Here is a 22386-nt window from a genome sequence, read left to right on the forward strand (position 1 = left end):
AGTGATCCACCCACCTCGACCTCCCAATGTGCTGGGATTACAGGAGCCACCGCACCTGGCCCCCATCTTTATGTCAATACCACATAAATCATATGAGCACAGCTTGGTGTAGAAATTGCTCTATCTTCATATTTATATCATGAAAATTGTATCCATGCAACTAAGGTAGGGTCTTAAGAATTATTATAGATATTTTTAGATATTATTATTACAGATAATAAACTTAGTGAGGATCCTGAGAAGGTGTGACATGCACATCCAGCAGCCCAGGTAAATTCTAGGGGCCTTGGAAACCTCTTTGCATGGGTTTGATCCATTTCCTGGAGAAAGCCATGATGGGACATTTTGGAAGCAATAGTCCTGTAGCAAAGATTTCTGACCCATGTATATTTTAAAAAGGAAAGATGGCTGCTCATTTCTTGTGCAGTACATGGGTGGGCAGATAATTTTCTTAAGGTAGCAACAAGTCATGTGCTTGCATATGTACCTGACGCATGATTTTTTTTTTTTTTTCCAGTCTCACTCTGTCACCCAGGCTGGAGTGCAGTGGTGTGATCTGGGCTCACTGCAATCTTGGCCTCCCAGGTTCAAGTGATTCTCCTGCCTCAGCCTCAGCCTCCAGAGTAGCTGGTATCCACCTGCCTCAGCCTCCCAAAGTGCTGGGATTGCCAGCGTAAGCCAAAGAGCTCGGCCAGGGAAGGTGCTCTGCGGGGCCTCTCACATTGTCTTCCACCCTAGACCAGTGAAACTATTTCCAAGGTATAGAACATTTATGCCTGTATGAGTTAAAGAAAAATAGGGTTTTTGTTTTTTTGAGACTGACTCTGGCTCTACCACCCAGGTTGGAGTGCAGTGGCACGATCTCAGCTCACTGCAACCTCTGCCTCCTGGATTCAATCAATTCTCCTGCCTCAGCCTCCACAGTAGTTGGGATTATAGGAGCACGCCACCACACCCAGCTAATTTTTGTGTTTTTAGTAGAGACAAGGTTTCACCATATTAGCCAGGCTGGTCTCAAACTCCTGACCTCAAGTTATTCGCCCCCTTGGCCTCCCAAAGTGCTGGGATTACAGGTGTGAGCCATAGTGCCTGGCTAGAAAAATAGTTTTAAGAAACTAAGAATGCAAGTTCAGATAGCTTGTGATCCGTTTTTTTGTGTGTGTTGACAATGGTAGAAAGAGGACCTTAGTCCAGTGACCTAGTCAACCAAGGTGATGACAATTTTGGAAGAAGGGATACTGGAAGGGAAATAGGCCCGCAGCTGCCAAGGGCCCACGCAGTGGATCTCCAGTAACGTTGTGTGGACAAGAGAACATGCAGAAGGTTAAAGCAGTTCAGGCATCCCAAATCAGCAGAGCCGGGGGCCCAGTGCCAGAGGGACCCAGCAGAACTGTGAGAACCCTAAGGATCCTAGAGATGGGAAAGAAGCCAAGTTACTTGGCATAGATGAGATCTGAGTTTGAGGAAGTTTTTATTTGGCCTTAAAGAGCAAGTTGTACCTGGGAAACAGGAAGACTTCGGGACACAGAAGTTTTAGTCACTATTCTTTATTTATTTATTTATTATTATTATTATTTTTTGAAACAGAGTCTCATCTATTCCCCAGACTGGAGTGCAATGGTGCCATCTTGGCTCACTGCAACCTCTGCCTTCCGGGTTCAAGCAATTCTCCTGCCTTAGTTTCCCAAGTAGCTGGGATTATGGGGGTTCTATACGAAGTAAAATTAAATATATATTTATATCTTTATAAATATATATCTCTTTTATAAACATATGTTTTGGTATATATTTATATAATATTGTGAGTGTAAAAGCATTTCTATTTCTTCACAGCCTCACCAGCATCTGTTGTTTCTTGAATTTTTAATAATCACCATTCTGACAGGCATGAGATGGTATTTCATCATGGTTTTGATTTCCATTTCTCTAACGATCAGTGATGTTGAGCTATTTTTCATGTTTTTTGGCCACATAAATGTCTTCTTGTGAGAGGTGTCTGTTCATGTCTCTTGCCCACTTTTTGATGGGGTTGTTTTTTTTCTAAAACATCTGATCTTTGCCAGACCTGACAGAAACAAGCAATGGGGAAAGGATCCTACTTAATAAATTGTGCTGGGAAAACTGGCTAGCAGTGTACAGAAAATTGAAACTGGATTCATTCCTTACATCTTGTACAAAAATTAACTCAAGATGGATTAAGGATTTAAATGTAAAACCCAAAACTATAAAAACCCTGGAAGATAATCTAGGCAATACCATTCCAGACATAGGCATGGGGAAGATTTCATGACAAAAACCTCAAAAGCAATTGCAACAAAAGCAAAATTAGGCAAACGGGACCTAATTAAACTAAAGAGCTCTGTACAGCAAAAGAAACTATCATCAGAGTGAACAGACAATCTATGAAATAGGAGAAAATTTTTGCAATCTATCCATCTGACAAATGTCTAATATCCAGAATCCACTAAGAACTGGTGGGATTTTTATTGGTATTGCATTGAATTTAGACAGCAGTCTGGGGAAAACTGACGTCTTACCAATATTGAGTCTCTTACCAATATTTGTTTGGAACTTTAATTTCTCTCAGCAGTATTTTGTAATTTTCAGTGTTTACATTTTGCACAGTTTTTTGTCGGTTTGATCCCCAGATCTTTCGCAGTCTTGCAAGCTTGCTGAGGGTTTTTAATCAGGAATGGATGTTGGATTTTATCAAATGCTTTTTCTGCATCGATTGATACAATTGTATGTTTATTTCTTTTTTAGTTTGTTAATATGGTAAGTTACCTTAATTGAGTTTGAAATATGAAAACAACTTTGCAATCCTGGAATATGGGTTCATGGAATTGTATCCTTTTAATACATTGTTGAATTTGATCTGCTACAATTTTGTTTGGAATTTTCGTATCTGTATTTTTTTTTCTTTTTTTCAACATTTTATTTATTTATTTATTTTATTGTACTTTAGGTTCTGGGGTACATGGGCAGATCATGCAGGATTGTTGCATAGGTACATACATGGCAAGGTGGTTTGCTGCCTCCATCCCCCCATCACCTATATCTGATATTTCTCCCCTTGTTATCCCTCCCCATCCTCCCCACCCCCGCTGTCCCTCCTCTAGCCCCCGACAACTGACCACAGTGTGTGATGCTCCCCTCCCTGTGTCCACGTGTTCTAATTGTTCAACACCCACCTATGAGTGAGACCATGCAGTGTTTGGTTTTCTGTTCTTGTGTCAGTTTGCTGAGAATGATGGTTTCCAGATTTATCCATGTCCCTATGAAGAACACGAAATTGGTCTATAGTTTTCTCTGCCAGTAATATCTGCCTTGCTTCAAAAAAGTGCCTTAGAAAGTAGTTCCTCTTATTCTACTTAGGATAAATTTTTGTAAAATGGATGTTATTTCCTCCTTAAATGTTTGGTGGAATTCACCAATAAAGTCATATGGACCTGGGGGCTTTAAGGGAGGCAGAGAGAGGATTCAATTTCTTTAATAAATACTGAATATTGAGGTAGTCTTTTTCTTCTTGGATGGGATTTGAGAATTCCTGTTTTTCAATGAATTTATTCATTTCACCTAAATTATCATGTATATTAATAAAATATTGCTAACAATACTCCTTTATTATCTTTTAATATCTATAAAATGTGTGGCGGCATCACATCTCTCATTTCTGATATTGGCAATTTGCATTTTTTTCTCTTTTTTAGCTGCTCAATTTTATTAATCTCCTTAAAAAATTGGGATTCATTAATATTCTTTTTTTGTTGTTTGTTTTTGAGACGGAGTTTTGCTCTTGTTACCCAGGCTGGAGTGCAATGGCACGATCTCGGCTCACCGCAACCTCCGCCTCCTGGGTTCAGGCAATTCTCCTGCCTCACCCTCCTGAGTAGCTGGGATTACAGGCATGCGCCACCATGCCCAGCTAATTTTTTTGTATTTTTAATAGAGACGGGGTTTCACCATGTTGACCAGGATGGTCTCAATCTCTTGACCTTGTGATCCACCCGCCTCGACCTCCCAAAGTGATGGGATTACAGGCTTGAGCCACCGCACCTGGTGGGATTCATTAATATTCTGTTTTTTTTTATGTTTATTTTCTTTATTTATGCTCTAACCTTTAGTATTTCCTTCTTTTTACTTTTTCTTTCATTTGTTCTTTTTCTTATTGTTTGAAATCTTTATTCTTTTTGATATAGGAATTTAGTGCTCAAATTTCCCCCAAGTATTGCTTTAACAGAATTCTGCAAATTTTAGTATATTATTTCATTTTCATTCAGTTGTAAATGGCTTGTAATTTACCTTTGATTTCTTCTTTCGCCCATTATTTATTTAGAAGTGTATTGTCTAGCTTCTCAATGTTTGGAGTTCTCTGGAAGTATTTCTGGTATTGCTTTCTAATTAAATTCCATTTGGAGCATAAACCATATTTTGCATGACTCTAATCCTTCTAAATTTATTGAGATCTGTTTTATGGACATGATTTTGGGACTCTCCTGGTGATTAGTTCTTTCATTATTCATACATCTGAAAGAAACCATTATTTTGCCTTCATTTTTAAAAGCTGTTTTCTTGAAATACAAAACTAGGCTGATAGCTTTTCAGTGTTTTAAATATGTTTTCCATCATCTTCTTGCTTACATTGTTTCCAAAGAGAAATTTACTGTCCTCCTTATCTTTGCTTTCTGTGTATATAATCTATTTTTTTTTTCTGGATGCCTTAAAAAATTTTTTATTACTAGTTTTAAGAAATTCTATTATGATGTGCCTTGATGCTATTTTCTTAATGTTTCTTGTTGAGGTTCATTAAGGTCCTTGAATTTGTGGGTCTGTAGTTTTCATCAAATTTGAAAAATATTCAGTCACTATTTTTTCAAAAATTTTTTTTTTGCTCTCATCCCATTTTCAGAGAGTTTACTAATACTCTCTTAATTAAATAAAAAAAACTTGGGCTAGGTATGGCTGCTCATGCCTGTAATTCCAGCACTTTGGGAGGCTGAGGCGGGTGGATCTCCTGAGGTCAGGCGTTTGAGACCTGCCTGGCCAGCATAGTGAAACCCCATCTCTACTAAAAATACCAAAAATTGGCTGTGTGTGGTGGTGGGCACCTGTAATCCCAGATACTTGGGAGGCTGAGGCAGGAGAATCACTTGAACATGGGAGGTGGAGGTTGCAGTGAGCCAAGATCACGCCATTGCACTCCAGTCTGGGCAACAAAAATTGAAACTCCATCTCAAAAAAATAAATAATAAAAAATAAATAACTTTTTCTCTGTGTTTTATTTTGAGTAGCATCTACCATTATGTCTTCAAGTTCACTAATCTTTTCTTCTTCAGTTTGCAATCTGCTGTTATTCCCATCCAGTATAGTTTTCATCTCAAACATTGCAGTTTTCATTGCTGTATGTTGGATTTGGGTCTTTTATATTGCGTATCCCAACCTGATTTTTTAAAAACATAATACACCTAGCTTTAACGTTATTTTCATGTTCTCGTCTGCTAATTCTTACATCAGTGCCAGTTCTGGATTGGTTTCAACTGATTAAATCCCCCCACAACATTATTGGTTGTATTTCGTTACTTCTCTTTGCATACCTGGTAATTATTGATTGGATGACAATCTGTGTATTTTATCTTATTAGGTATTAGATGTTTTTGTATTTCTTTAAATCTTCCTAAAATGTTTTTTTCTGGGATACAATTTAGTTAATTGGAAAGTTTTATCCTTTTGGGTATTGCTTTTAAGATTTGTTAAGCAGGACTGGAGGTGTCTTTATTCTAGTTCTTATTATTCCCCACTGCTTAGGTAAGACCCTTTGGATACTCACTGCCCTGTGGACTATGAGATTTTTTTTTTTTAAACAGGGTCTCACTCTGTCACCAAGACTGGATGCAATGGTGTGATCATAGCAGCCTCAACCTCCTGGGCTCAAGGGATCCCTTCACCTTAGCCTCCAAGAGTGTTGGAATTACAGGTGTGAGCCACCATGTCTCACCAGACTATGGGGTTTTTCTAGTTTGGGCTGTTGGTATTTCCTCTAATATTTTTGAATGGTTCCGTTTTCAATCTCATGCAATTTCCTTATATATATGCAGTAATCGGTGCCCTGCTGAATACTTAAGGGGACCCTTTGAAGAGTTCTCTCTCTTCACAGCTCTCATCTCTGCTACTCTTTCCTAAGAATCCTAATTTTCTTAGTCTCCCCAGACTTTCGGCACTATCTCCTCAAATCAGGGAGTCTGCTGGGCTCCAAGTAGGATGCCCCTCCCACACTGCAACCTGGAAATTCACTTATAACAGTGCCCTGGGGTGAGAGCAGGGCTCCTTTTGTTCCAGTCTCTCAGTTATGACTGTCCTCTTTGCTTGATGTCCAGTGTCTTAAAAACTGTTTATTAATATCTTTTGTTCCTTTTTTTGGTGGTTTCCAGCTGATCGCCACTACTTTACATTGGCCAAAAGGAGAAGTCCTTGTGTTTTGTTTTCATGCATTTGCTTTCATTTTTAAAATCTTGCATATTAAGTGCAATTCTCAAGAATGGGTTTTAAATTTGTTGCAAGCAACCACATCTGTGGACTGTATATAATCCTCAAAAGCAGCTACCTCCCCCTCGACCATATCTGCTATAACTTTGTGATGATTATCATCAGCCAGCATACTTTATTTGAAGGTTTTTAACGCCCCTCCTAACTGATTTGAGGAACCACATATGAACCTTTTTCCTAAATTCCTCTACCATACTATACTTTCACCACTCTTATCTCATCATCCCAAGATATCACATTCAGTGAAATGGACGTCTTGCCAACAAGTATAAAGGTTTTGACTTGCATTGACTCATAGAAGGTAAGTATTCTATTAGCATCATAGCTTTCTCATCTGACCCTTAGTTATCTGGGGTCCTGTTCTTGTGGTGTCTTCTATGTTAGGTCAACAGGACCATTCTTGCCTAAAGCTTTCTGTACTCTAAAACGCAAGATTTTCCTTTTTATGACTACATGTGACCCTGTCATCAAAGGGCTTTGTACATAGACCATGGTTGGATAGAAACCACATCAACTGTAACAATATTAGTCTGTGATGACAAAAACTCATTTACTTAGGTCTTATCAGGTAGTCTGGAGATTTGAGGGCCAGGAGGGGTCTTAAGAGTGCTGAAAAACGGCCGGGCGCGGTGGCTCAAGCCTGTAATCCCAGCACTTTGGGAGGCCGAGGCGGGTGGATCACGATGTCAAGAGATTGAGACCATCCTGGTCAACATGTTGAAACCCCGTCTCTACTAAAAATACAAAAAATTAGCTGGGCATGATGGCGCGTGCCTGTAATCCCAGCTACTCAGGAGGTTGAGGCAGGAGAATTGCTTGAACCCAGGAGGCGGAGGTTGCAGTAAGCCAAGATCGCGCCATTGCACTCCAGCCTGGTAACAGCAGTGAAACTCCGTCTCAAAAAAAAAAAAAAAAAGAGTGCTGAAAAACACATGACAACAGTTGGGTGGAAGTAGAGAAAAGGGATTCATAGGAGTAAAAGGCCACTTGTACTAAATGTTACAAGAGGAAAAAAACTTCGAACAGCTTTAATTCAAGGTTATATGTCACCATTCAAGAATGTCTTTAGTGAAATGTCACAGGACTCTCTTCTTAGCCCATCTTGTTTAACATTCTTTTTAAAATAAAAGAACAGAAGGTAATTCTTATGCAATTTCCTGATGATATAAAACGAAGGATGTCATAGGTCACAGGAACAGAATTTAAATGATCTCTTTTGGAAGATAATACTATCAAAGTTAACTAAACTAACAAAATGAGTTATCCAGGTTAAATGTAAAGTTCTCCATTTTAATTTAAAGAGAGAACTGTTCAGAGCAGAATTGAAGAGGTCTGGAGGGGTAGCCATTTTGAAAATATTCTAGGAAAGGTGTTTGATCAACAGCAGATGCAATCTACAGCTACTTTATTTTAATAGAGACACAGATTTCAGATCATAAAAGTAATTGAATTGGGCAGGGCATGGTGGCTCACACTTGTAATTCTAACACTTTGGGAGGCCAAGGCAGGTGGGTCACCTGAGGTCAGGAGTTGGAGACCAGCCTGGTCAACATTGCAAAAACCCATCTCTACTAAAAAATACAAAAACTAGCTGGGCATGGTGGTACATGCCTGTAATCCCAGCTACTCAGGAGGCTGAGGCTGGAGACTCACTTGAACCTGGAAGGTGGAGATTGTAGTGAGCTGAAATCCTGCCACTGCACTCCAGCCTGGTTGACAGAATGAGACCCTGCCTCAAAAAACTTTTTAAATAATAGTCATATTCATCTATTTACATGTAAAAACACAAAGGCTGGCATCAAACAGTACAATGGAAATTATTACTGTAGATCTGAAAGTAGAAAAAAACGGAATGTAATTATTTGTTCCTAGGTTGAGTGACCAACTATCAGGGGCTCTGTGGATGATTCCTCATTGAATGAGGAGTAGCAGTAGAACTTTAAGGCAGTGGTCAAACTTCTGGGTCTCATGACTGCTGCTTGCTCTTAAAAATTATTGAAGACCCCAAAGAGCTTTTGTTTAATGTGGGTTATATATTAATACTTACCATACTAGAAACTAAAACTCAGAAATTTAAACATTTGTATATTAATAATTTTTTAAAATAATGAACATTATATGTTATGCAAATAACATTTTATAAAAATATAACTATATTTTTCAAAACAAAAATTGTGAAAAGAATGGCATTACTTTGCATTTTTATAAAACCCATTAATGTACAGCTTAATAGAAGACAGCTGGATTTTCATCTCTTCTTTATTCACCCTGTTGCAATACCACACACCATGTGGGCTCTGGAAACTCCACTAAACATTCTTGAGAGAATGAGAATAAAAAAGAAAAATGCTCTTAGTATCATTACAAAAATGGCTTTGGTCTCCTGAATTCCTCTGAGAGCATTTCCAGAACCCAGATACACTTCAACCCTTTGTAGTCTGACAGCATCAACCCAATTTGATACAGTTTACAATTCTTGAGTACAGTTTACAATTCCAGCTCAAGTTGGAACAAAAATATCCTTTCTTTTGGATTCCCTTAGCATAGTTAAGCTAGGCAAGAATTTTAGAAATTATTGCTAGCTACTTAACAATTTATCAAACTGATAACCTTGCATGTATAAGCCACACTCCACTCTCCCCTTTCAGGGCAGGACTAATAAGACTACTTGGGAACAAAGCATAAACATGTGAATTCATCCGAATCTGAAAGTATCATTCTACTTTCTCTCTCTCTCTCTTTTTTTTTTTTTTTTTTTTTTTGGCCAGAATCAAGATTCATTAATCTTCAATTAGAAGTGTGATACTCTTTTTAAAAAAATTTTTAATATAGATAGAGTCTTGCTCTATTGCTGAGGCTGGTCTCAAACTCCTGGCTTCCAGCACTCCCAAAGTGCTAGAGATTAAAGGTGTGAGCACCACACCCAGCTAGAAGTCTGATACCCTTGACAGCATCATATTATTGGCTATTACTTCCATGCAAAGAAACTATCCTGAAAAAATTATAATGGGTCCTGTCAAAATTGATATATCTATGAGGAAGTTTAAATTTGAGGTTGTCCAAAAAGTAATTTTTTGATTCATAAAATCTAGAAGCAAAGGAGAAATTTTCAATCTCCAAGTAAATTTTACTTTTTTCTTGGTTCTACATAAGCTTTATCGTAATTATGTTACTGACATGTTGGAATATATGCAAAGGTAATTACAATTGAAGAAGAGCACTGAAACATAAACTAAATTATTTTAACTAAATTTGAACTTATGTGGTTGACATTGTTTCACAACTGTGTAAGTTCAAATTTAGTTTAGATCTGTTTTGTTGTTTAGTGTTTAGGCCTTTGCAAAGACCAGATAACTAAACAAATCCTTTTCTCTACTTTCTAGTAGTGATATATTTGGATTATTTAGATTATTCTCAAAACAAACCCAGTTTATGGCCTAGTCCACAGCCTGTAGTTAGATAACAATTACAATACTGGTTTAGTATAAGTGAAAGCTATCTAATCATTTCCCAACATAATTTGATTCCTAAACTCATTTTGCTTTTCCTCATTTGTTGCCTACAATTTCCTACTTTGTCAGTTTCTATATATCTCTGTGTTGTTTTCACACCTCGTCATCTGATTTTTCCTACTATCAATATCTGATTTCTAAATAAGCCTGCATTTCATTTCAATTACTTGAAAATTTTTCCCACAAATGTTTTCTACTCAAGACTTTACATTTCTATTGAATGTTCTCACTCACGTAAGGAGCTAAAAATATTGATCTCATGAAGGCCAACTTTTAGTGCCTCTGTCATCACCGTGTGCAGTTTTCTTGAGTACAGTTTACAATTCCAGCTCAAGTTGGAACAAAAATATCCTATCTTTTGGATTCCCTTAGCATAGCTAAGTGAGGCAAGAATTTTAGAAATTATTGCTAGCTACTTAGAAAACATTGGGAGAATTGAACAAAGAAATAACCCCAACATTCAAACAAAGAGAATGACACCTGCAATAACCAATGGTATGGCCACTCACACCAGTCAGTGCTGAGTCAACAGAACCACCTATTTACTTAGTGAAACAATAACCAATGGTATGGCCACTCACACCAGTCAGTGCTGAGTCAACAGAACCATCGATTTACTTAGTGAAACAATAACCAATGGTATGGCCACTCACACCAGTCAGTGCTGAGTCAACAGAACCACCTATTTACTTAGTGAAACAATAACCAATGGTATGGTCACTCACACCAGTCAGTGCTGAGTCAACAGAACCATCTATTTACTTAGTGAAAATTCCGTCAGTTTCTTCAGGGCAGCATCATTGATACTACTCTTCAATGCACACATTCTGACTTTTCTGATGTAATTCCCACAATATTCCACATCCACAAGATGAAGTTAAGGCTCCTTTGCTCGGCACTCAAGACCTAAACAATCTGTACCAATCTACCTTTCTGGCCGTATTTTCTGCTCCCTTTCCCCGGTACCTTCTTAGATGCTCTCCCCAAACTCTTCACACAGTGTTACTCAAGAGCTGGACAAATAGGATCCCTCTGTGAAAACTGTCCCCTTCCACCCCCGCTCCCAAGTGTCCCCATTGAAACCATAATCTCCAATGTGTTAGTATTTGGAGGTGGGGCCTTGGGGGAATTAAAAGGTAAACTTAGATACATTAAACATTTGTAGAGTTTATTTGAACAAGCAGCAATTCATGAATTGGGCAGCACCAGATCCCAAGTGGTTTAGGGCTCTACCAAGAGAGCACAAGGGGAAACTTTTGTAAGGTGTTTATAGAAGCAAGACAAAGAAAATATTTGATTGGTTAAAGTGGAAAATCCCTAGTTAGGGGATAGTTGCCAGTTTCTGGTTGATAAAGTTGCTACTTGGAGGTTAGCTGGCAATCTCTGATTAGTTAAGTTTTGTTTTACTATTTACACTGAGTTAGGCTTCAGTTTGCTGATGAAGAAACTCAAGGCACTAGAGCTGTCTCAGCCTAATGGCCTCCCAAGTAATGCTTTTAATGGGGAGGTAATCAGGTTTAGATGAGGTTATGAGAGTGGATCTATCATTATGAGATTAGTGGCCTTATAGGAAGCGATACTGGAGAGCTTGTTCTTTTTGTCTCTTTCAGTTATGGGAAGATACAGTGAGAAGGTGGCCATCTGCAAGCCAGGAAGAGAACCCTCGCTGGAACTGGACCATGCTGACATGTTGATCTTGAACTTCTAGACTTCAGCACTGTGAGAAATACAAGGGTTGACTAATACATGAGGTTAACTCTGCACATGTTTGCTCTAAGCCAGGGTGTAAGTTCATTGAGGCCCGGAAGACTGGTACATGGTGCAATACATGTTAGGTAAACTACATTGACTTGACTTGGTTTGGTTTCATTTAGCTTTCTGAAGCCTGCCACTTTGCACACTTCTATGGTATTTATTGCTATACTTTTAACCCCTGTGGCAGCTTTTTGAAACTGCATTTACAAGGATGAAGTGATGTATTAAAGAAGTGGAAGAAAAACAAGAACATGTTAAAGGTTTAAGTTCCATAAGAACTACTCCCTATCAAAATTGTGTTCCTCTGGCTTCTGATTTCCAGACAGGAGATAAGTAGAATCTTATTTTAAAATAGATACTTTTAAATATTTAAAAACATTGTTCCATTTTTTACCTAATGAAGTATACCTGCCTCCCTACCTAAAATTGATCCTGGGTGTGAGAAATTGATCCAAGGAAGGAGAGCAGATTCTATTTTATGTGCTTTGAGATCCTTGAAGGCTCTTTTATCTTTTCTTTCAGATAGCTAGGACTGAGGGGTGCATGTCAGACAATGCGGAGCCTTCCAAAACTGGCCGATGCTTCTTATTGTGAAAAAATGATTTTTCCCATGTCTCTTATTCCCCCACGCTCATTTAGCAACCCCTGACTCTTTTCCTGGCCAGGGTGATCAGACATCACCTGGGGCTGGTAGAGGAATCTGATCGGATATCGAGTTGATCAGATATCGAGAATGGGGGTTTCTTGCACAATGGACTTAGTAGAGCTCTTTGCCAGAACTGGATTTTACAAGGAAGTGCACAGATGGGCCTAATAAAAGATTCAGAAGCCTGACCGAAGTTTGGCCAAGCAAAGAATCCTTGTCAATTTTCATATCATGCTGCCTTTTGTTATCAGTGAAACTTTATTTATTTTTTTGAGACGGAGTCTCAGGCTGGGGTGCAGTGGCTCAATTATGGCTCACTGCGCCCCAACCTGCAGGCTCAGTCTTTCCCACCTGCCGCCAGAGGCAGCTTGCTCTGTTGCTGGTCTTGAACTCCTATGCTCAAGTGATCCTCCTGCCTCAGCCTCCAAATGTGCTGGGATTACAGGCATGAGCCACCACACCTGGCCTGAAACTTAATTTTAGCAGGACAGGTGCTGCCAAATGCAATAAAGAAGCAGCTTGATGTAGGAGATGGATGTGTGAAGAAAATAAATCGGGAGAGAAAAAGAAGGTACAAAATCAGTGCCAATGTCTAGACTTTACAGGTATAATGATTATCTAGTTATGTCTCTCATAAGAGCAACAAGGTATATGTGGAGAAAGATCCTGGTCATCTTCCCTAACATCAGTGTAATTGATTTGGGATGATGCCCAAGGTCGTAGTTTCGTTTAACGATGCACTCTGGTGCTGCTATCCACAGCCACTTGTCCCAAAGGGTTTTGTTGTTGTTGTTGTTGTTGTTGTCGTTTAAAGATAATGATGTTGGCCTCACTTTGCAGATTTCGATTTTCAAAGTCTAAGCCCAAGAATCCCCCATCTGTCCTTAGGCAGCCAGCTTTGTTCTGTATGTGAAGTCATGACTCACACAGAAAGGCTTCCTGTGGGTGAAAAGGAATGTGTCACTGATTTCAGTGGAACAGTGGGGACAGAGCTTGAGACTGGGTGTCAGAAGACCTGAATTTGAATTGCCACTCTGATACTTACTGGCTGTAAGAAGGAACTATTTTGCGATTCAGCTTTATTATCTACAAAGTGAGCAAAATAAAGACTAACTCCAAGTAGTCCTGTGAAGGCTTAAGAAGACAATATATGTGAACTGCTCATTGTAACTCCATGGTGTTCTAAGAAGCTACGTTTTTGGAATGTATTATATGTTGGAAGGAATGTGGGTTTTAGACCTGTATACTTAGGTTACCTAATCTTTTTTTAAGCCTAAACATTTTTGTGTGCTAAAGATCAGAGAGAGAAAGACATAGACAGAGAGACAGAGCTGTTGTAGCCTACTTTTGTAGGTTCTTACGAGGATTAAGAAGGATAATATAAGAACAGTGTCTGGCAAAAATCCAAGCAATGAATGGGCTCCATCTTCCTATAAAATTACAACTCATTATTAAATCAATTAACCATTAGTTACGTGAATTTTTAAATAAATAAGAAATGAAAGAAATGCCCACACCCAAGTTCTATCAAATCCTGTCCACATTCATCTTCCACTGTTATCCATCACTGTCACCTCTTTCAGCTCAGTCTGTACACTTTCTCTTCTTGAGGCTTTCTCGGCCCATCAAGGACCTGTAACTGTGAATCACCAGGCCCTCAAGCTAGTATTACAAAAAAGCTCTGGAGATTTATGGCTGACAGATTTGTAATCTCATTACTACCTGACACTCAGAACTATTACATAGCTAACAATCTTCTTTCTGAAGATTTCATGAAAGAAGAAACATATTTTCGTTCTAGGTACTTAGATGCAATAATCAAAGAAAGAAATACTTAAATTCATCATGTATGTGTAGCTCTCTCACCATGGGCCTTCTCTATGTATAGATCACATAACCCGTCCTACTGAAAAATCTTAAGGTATAGATCAACTTATCCTAGTGTTGTCATGCTCTCCAACCAGTTTCAAGCTCTTGGGAGAGAATTCTCTAGTTGGCGATGAGATAAGGTGAAAAGTGAAGGAGCTTTCTAAAGTTCTTCAATCCTGGCTCCATTCCCTTAGTAGCTCTACATGGTCTTGGGCAAGCTACTGAACCCTTCTGGGCCTTAAATGTCTCATCTGTAAGATAGCAACCATGCCCACCTTGCAGGATACTGAGAGAATTAGAGAAACCTGGATGGAAACAGACTGCACAGAGGAGAGAATTTCTCGACACACTCCCTCCATTTTAGAACATCTTTGCCCAGACCCTTTAAAGGTGGAGAGAAGGGTGCATTACTTCTGCTTCAGCGGTGATATGTATGTGACAACTCCGGTGATGAGATCAGTTCCTTCATCTAAGCTGGCCCTTTGCGACTGCTCTTCCTCAGGGTCTGGAAGTGTCCACGCAGCCTGGAGGTTTTGTATGGAGTCTCTAGGCTCAGACTACCCAACTACCTGTCACCTTGCCATGTGAAATGCTTAGCATGTCACCTTTCATACAAGCCATTTTAGTGGGACCTCTCTGCTGCATTTCTCTAGATTCTGCTTTACCCACATAAAGTAGAACATTCTGCTCTTGGGAAAATTGTTAGAAGATAACATCTATTCTTTTTCATCCAGCTCGTCACTCTTCCCTGAGGGTGGTGGTGTTTTATCTGATGAATTCAGAAAAAGGAACTGTGCACACTCGGCACAGCCTCTGTTGGGTCTGCTGGTTCTCTCTCTCTCTGAGAAAGAATGCTATCTTCAGGTTGCACATACTTTCCAACCAGATGACCTACCTCTGAGAGGGAGTCATAGTGGCCCAGCTTCTCCTGACACTGGTGGGCACATTCATTCCAGGGGGGCGTTTGATGGAGTCTGTGGACAAAGATCAAATCACCTTCTGCAGCTCATCCTTGTCAGAAACCAAGCGGACAATTTTATCTTCATGTGTCTGGTATCTGTTACTCAATTAAGTATCAACACAAGAAAGGAAGAGCAGGCTTGCTCAACCTCCAATAGAGGGTGATAGATACATGTTGACTATTAATTTTGTGTTTGGTTTTCTAGAGATTTCCATGCTTATGAACATACATTACATTTTGACAAACATGAAATGAGTGTTCTTTCATCAAACAAGCTCTGGTACTTGTAAAATAGAGAAATATGACAGGAGTGAATGTAACCAGTTCTGTATCTATCTTTCATCCATTTGTACAGGCACACTTCATTTCATGACACTTTATTATTGCAGTTTGCAGAATGCATTTTTTACAAACTGAAGGTTTGTCAAGTAAGTCTACTGAAGCCATTATTCTAACAGCATGTGCTCACTTGAGTATCTGTGTCACATTTTGGTGATTCTCACAATATTTCAAAGTTTTTCATCTTTATTATATCTGTTGTCATTATCTCTGATCAGTGATCTTTTATGTTATTATTATAATTGTTTTGAGATTCCATGAACCAGGTGTCCATATAAAAGGGCGAACTTAATCAATACATGCTGTGCGTTCTGCTCCACTGACCAGCCGTTCCTCCATCTGTCTCCCCCTTCGCGGGCCCCCCTACTCCCTGAGACATAAGAATATTAAAATTAGGCCAATTAATTACCCTACAGTGACTTCTAAGTGTTCAAATGAAAGGAAGAGCCGCACATCTCTCACTTAAAATCAAAAGCGAAGTCGACTGAAACATGACTAAGCCTAGCAAGGAAAGAATGTCAAAAGCTGGGACAGGCTGAAAGCAAGGTCTCCTGGGCCAAATGGCCAAGTTGTGAATGCAAAGCTATTTGAAAAAGTTCTTGAAGAAAATTTAAAGTGCTGCTCCAGTAAACACATAAATGATAAGAAAGCAAAACAGCCTTATTGCTGATATGGAGACTGTTTTAGTGGTCTGGATGGAAGATCAAACCAACCGCAACATTCTCTTAAACCAAAGCCTAATCCAGAACAAGACCCTAACTCTCTTCAATTCTGTGAAGGCTGAGAGAGGTGAGAACATTGCAAGAGAAGAACTTAAAGCTAACAGTGATTGGCTCGTAAGGTTTAAGAAAAGAAGGCATTTCTGGAACAATAAGGTGCAAGGTGAAGCAGCGAGTGCGGATGGAGAAGCTGCAGCAAGTGATCCAGAAGATCTAGCTAAGATCGTTCCTGGAGGTGGCCACACTAAACAATAGATTTTCAATGTAGATGAAACAACTTTAGGAAGAAGATACGTTCTACAACTTTTCATAGCTAGACAGGAGAAGTCAATGCCTGGCTTCAAAGCTTCAAAAGACAGGCTGATTCTCTTGCTAGGGGCAAATGCAGCTAGCTGGTGACTTTCAGTTGAAGCCAATGCTCATTGGTCATTCTGAAAATCCTAGGGCCCTAAAGAATTATGCAAAATCTGCTCAGCCTGTGCAATAAATGAAACAACAAGGCCTGGATGACAACAAATCTGTTTACGGCATGAATATTTTAAACCCACTGTTGAAAACTACTGCCCAGAATAAAAAAAAGATCCCTTTCAAAATAGTACCACTCATTGACAATGCGCCTGGTCACCCAAGGGCTCTGGTGAAGATATACAAAGAGAGTCATTTTTTTTCTGGTCTGCTAACACAACATTCATTCTGTAGCTCATGGATTGAGGAGTAATTCAATTTTCAAGCCTTATTATTTAAGAAATACATTTTGTAACACTATAGCTGCCATAGACAGCTATTTTCAAAATAAGTTGAAAACCTTCTGGAAAGGAATCACCATTATAGATGCCATTAGGAACATTTGTACTTCATGGGAGGAAATCAAAATATCAGCATTAACAGGAGTTTGGAAGAAGATGATTCCAGCCCTCGTGGATGACTCTAAGAGGGTCAAGACTTCAGTGGTGAAAGTCACTACAGATGTGGCAGAAACAGCAAGAGAACTAGAATTAGACATGAATCCTGCAGATGTGACTGAATTGCTTCAGTCTCATGACAAAACTTGAATGGATGTAGAGTTGCTTCTTGTGGATGAGCAAAGAAAGTGCTTTTTTGAGATGTAATCTACTCCTGGTGAAGATGCCGTCAATATCATTGAAAAGACAATGGCTTTAGGTAGAGTGTTATATAAACTTAGTTGATAAAGCACTGGCAGAGTTTGAGAGAATCAACTTCAGTTTTGAAAAATTTTTACTGTGGGTAAAATGCTGTCAAACAGCATTGCATGCTACAGAGTAGTCTTCTGTGATAGAAGAGGCAATAGATGCAGTAAACTTCACTTTGTACTTATTGTAAGTGATTGCCACAGCCACCCTGACATTCAGCAACCACTACCCTGATCAGGCAGCAGCCATCAACATGAAGGCAAGAGCAAAAAGATGATGACTTGCTGAAGGCTCAGACGATGGTTTAGTATTTTTTAGCAATAAAGTATTTTTTAATTAAGGTACATACTTTTTTTTTTTACATAATGCTATTGTATGAAATGTCGCTCACCATCTGCAGACCCTGACTCAACAAGGGATGAATGCATGCACTCTCACAACATTACAGTGATTCGAGTGGGCTAGGGATGGCCGTCGGCTGCCTTCGGAGGGCGAAATGCAACCAACCGACCAAGACTCCCTGTTCATCCACACTTTTGTGCCATCAAGATTTTACAATAGAGGTTCTAAGGTAATACACTTGTGACTAGACGGCTTGTATTTACTCTGGGGCCCAGAGTAAATATGATTAACAGGTAATTCCCCTTTGATTTTCCCCAGAGAGGCTCCCCCAGCACAAAACTTGCATGAGTAAACAGAGCGGAGACAAAGGGATTCGGGGTAAGGCCTTTGATCATCTCTATCCCTTTCCTATGCTAATGTTGATGAGGCAGCTGCCTTCAACCTGCCTCAATAAAACCTTCTGGCCTTCCAAAAGGTTTGAGACTAATCTATAACTTTCCCTAAATATTTTCCCTAATATTTTACCCGCCACCCTGAGTGAATTCCAACAGTTGTACACTTAATGTATTATAATGTAACGTAAACGTAACTTTTATTTGCTCTGGGAGACAAACAAAAAAAAATCATGTGACTTGCTTTACCATGAAATGTTTTTATGGCTGTGGTCTGGAACCAAGCCCACAATATCTCTGAGGTATGCCTGTGCTTCCTAAGTGCTTGGAATAATGCCTGGTATGGATGAACAGAACCAGTTCTGAAGCCAGGCTGCCTGACTCTGCCATCTACTCAAATCCTGTAGGTCTTGTTTCCTTAACTACAAAACTGGTAAAATAATACTTACCTATGGGTTATAATGGTGCATACGTGAGATAATGTGTGCAGAGTTTATGGTAATCCTTCAAAGGTTAGGGTCAGTTTCAGCTGTAATACAGACCCCAAAGAATAACATCAATACAGTGAGGGTTTTTTTCTTTCTGTCTCAAAAAAGGAGGTTGGAGGAAGGCAAGTCCGACATGGCAGTGGTATCCTTTTACAGAATCTAGGCTCTATGAAAGAAAATAAATGTTCTTGCTGAGGAATGGGAGCCCCCTTTAATGATCAGGCCCAGGGAAGCAATGAAATGCAACAGTAGTAATGTCTCACTCCCCCTTGAGCTAAATAATTACCTCTTGAAGCCACTTGCTATGTGGGCTCTGGACTAACTGATGCCAAATAGCCATAAAATACCATATGCTGGACACCACAGCTCATACCCTATAGTTCGACAATGTATAAGCCAAACACCAGCCAGTGCTTTCACTGTAAACCATTGGGAATTCCAGTCAAACCACATTTTATCAGCGTGCTCCTTGTCCCCCTTTGCCCTTAATATCCTGCTCGTAACAAAGACTAAATGGAACATTCCCCAAGGCAACTTGGCAGTTATCCTCAACCTTTGCCCAAATAAATTCTCTACATTAATTTTTGCCTAAGATACTTTCTTTAGGTTGATATCTCTTTCTATTCTGCTGCTTTATCCATGCTGTCTCATGATCCCAGCTGGCTGCTTGAGCTCCAGCCATTATATCCACATTCCAGGCAGTAGAAAGGAAGAAGTGGCAAAGAAGGACTGAAGCAACCCTTTACTGATTTCTCGGTTTACCAAGAAATGTTCTCTTAGAAAATTCAGTTCCCTTTGCTTGGTTGGCATTACAGTAGACCGTTTCTCAACTGTAATTTACTTCATCTAAAACTTACTAGGAATTTTTCTGCACTGGTCATCAAAACTAAATATAGAGTTTTATGAAACATTTTCCCACAAGCAGTGTTACAGATTTACTAACATCTTACAATTCAGCTTTTAAATGGAAGCTTATGTAAGCACTTTGCCACATGCATATGACAAGTTATGGGTATGTATGTGAGTGTGTGTGTGTGTGTGTGTGTGAGTGTGTGTGTGTGTGTGTGTGTTTGTCTGTGTATGTGGAGAGACAGAGAAACGCATGTTGCAGTCCATGGTCTTATAGTGTGTATTTTTAGCATTTACATTTTATAGAGGCTGCTCTTTAATAATTTTAACCTTTCTGGGGTCAGAAACCCACTTTAGGATCTGAAAGAAAACTTTGAACTCTTCTCTGGGAGAATGGACATGAAAACATACACTCCTAATTATTCACATAATGGATTTTTATTGCATTGAAAAGGTATTTCTTTCACAAAAATAATAGAAAAAATATTTACAGTAATTTGTGATACTTTAATAAATGTTCAAGTTTGGCAAATTTTTTTTTTTTTTTTTTTTGAGATGGAATCTCACTCTGTCACCCAGGCTGGAGTGCAATGGCACAATGTTGGCTCACTGCAACCTCTGCATCCGGGTTCAAGCAATTCTCCTGCTTCAGTCTCCTGAGTAGCTGAGACTACGAGCACCTGCTACCATGCCTGGCTAATTTTTGTGTATTTAGTAGGTACTGGGTTTCACCATGTTGGCCAGGCTGGTTTTGAACTCCTGACCTCAGGTGATCCACCCACCTCGGCCTCCCAAAGTGCTGGGATTACAGGCGTGAGGCATATGGTTTTAACAATGGTCTTTCCTTTTCTCTCAACAAAAGAGAAAAGTGCTTGACGTTCAGTTTTGTGCCTCTGGAAGGCCTCTGCACAGTCAGTGAGTTTCTTAAAAGTCTGCTCTCATTTCTTGACAAAAAAACCTCTCAAAAAATGGTGATTCAAAGCCCTGATTCTGATGAAACTGATGACTCTCACAACAGTAAACAAGACTTCTTTCAAGATTTCCGCCCAGTACTTGAAATTTTTTAATGAAATACAAGGCCTCCTCACTCCCTCCCTGGTCCCCAGGCATTCTCCACCCCATCATCCTGTTTTAACTCTTTCGATGTTATAATCACTCTATGAAATTATTGTATTTGTTTGGTTAATAAACTTATTCCTTTGCTTAGCATTTATCTGTCTCTGCCACTAGAATAAAAGTTTCCCTGAGGACACACCTATAGCCCAGTGCCTGCAACTGTGTGCAGAGTTATTTGTATTCCTGTGACGATCACCACTCAGCAGCCAGCTTGAGCCCCTTGCACAGGCTATGGAGAGGCAACTGGGCTCATCTCTCCTGACTCCATGTTCAGAGAAACCAGCAGTGCCGTATGAAATCATATCAGAACCTGAGTCAACAGGAAAAAACATGCACCCCTTTATACAGTTACCACAATATCGTCTCATGTGGTAAACTAAGTGGAAAAAACTAATAAAAGTACTATGATAAAGAATAAAAACAGGCTGGGCGCTGTGGCTCATACCTGTAATCCCAGCATTTTGGGAGGCCAAGGTGGGTGGGTTACCTGAGGTCAGGGGTTCAAGATCAGCCTGGCCAACAGCGATGAAACCCAATTTCTACTAAAAATATGAAAATTAGCCGGGCAAGGTGGCACACGTCTGTAATCCCAGCTACTCAGGAGGCTGAGGCGTGAGAATTGCTTAAACCTGGGAGGCGGAGGTTCCAGTGAGCCGACATGGTGCCACTGCACTCCAGCCTGGGCAACAGAACAAGAACCTGTTTAAAAAAAAAAAAAAGAAAAGAGAGAAAAAAAGCATGATTAGTCAGGCACAGTGGCACATACCTGTAGTTCCAGCTACTGGGAATGGTAAGGAGGGAGTGTGGCTTACTTAAGCCCAGAAGTTCTAGGCCAGCCTGGGCAATATAACAAGAATCCATCTCTTAAAAACAAATCAGAAACAAACAAAAGTCCATGATCATGTATAAAGCCCTGCATAAGTACATTATACATAGTTAGAAATATAAATCTGCCCAATTCAATCTCTTCTCATGCCACTGCCAACTCATAAAACCTCCTATTGGGTGACTCAGAAGCCACTAAGACTGAGGAGGCCCGAACTGATTGGAAACAACTGTTACTATTCCACAATCACGTGGGGTCCAAAGACACACGAAAGCCGCAGCCCATCTTTAGTCAATGTTTTGATAATTTGCTTGTCATGGATTTTTTGCATCAATTTTGATTTTTTAGAATATGGCATTAAAATCTTAGTCATCATGATCACAGAGATTGTCCTAGCCCTGATCTTGGCACTGAAGGTCAGACAGCTTAAAATAGGCCACCATGGGACTATTAATCCCCTGGAAACTGGCGAGGACTGCTAATCTGGACTCCACCCCTCCCAGAGAACTGGTTGTTAAACTTTATATCAACAGGCCACTGCCAGCAATCCTCATTGTCAGTATCCCTTATACTTTACTTTCTGTCTCTTCTCTGAGTGTTCATTTCCTGTTCTTGCTGTAACTGATAACATGCATTCCCTTGTGGACATTGCTTTGCCTGCTGTTCTCTTAAGGATTGGCTTGTTTTTCTTTATCTATCCTCAAACCAATGATCCTAAAAGTAAGGTAGATATTCTCTTTTGATATTGGAGTTCCTAGTCGATTTTTTCTGTCAATATCCCAGGTACTTTGAAGTACTCAGCATCAAAACTATACACCCTACTATTATTTTCAGTGACCTCAAGGTCACGCTCATTCATCAGAGATTTTACCACTTTT

At 39.6% G+C, this 22386-nt stretch overlaps 1 long non-coding RNA gene across 1 annotated transcript in view; it reads left to right on the forward strand.

Annotated features, from left to right (window-relative positions):
- LOC141580040 (uncharacterized) overlaps positions 1-21106 on the forward strand; it is a 148809-nt gene extending 127703 nt beyond the window's left edge. Inside the window, exons 5-6 of the long non-coding RNA XR_012512029.1 lie at positions 518-759; positions 11666-21106. This is a non-coding gene — a long non-coding RNA (uncharacterized LOC141580040). The remainder of the gene's footprint in view (positions 1-517; positions 760-11665) is intronic.
- The last annotated feature ends 1280 nt before the right edge of the window (positions 21107-22386 follow it).

Source organism: Saimiri boliviensis, chromosome 10, assembly GCF_048565385.1.
Source record: "Saimiri boliviensis isolate mSaiBol1 chromosome 10, mSaiBol1.pri, whole genome shotgun sequence".
NCBI classification, from domain to species: Eukaryota; Metazoa; Chordata; class Mammalia; order Primates; family Cebidae; genus Saimiri; species Saimiri boliviensis.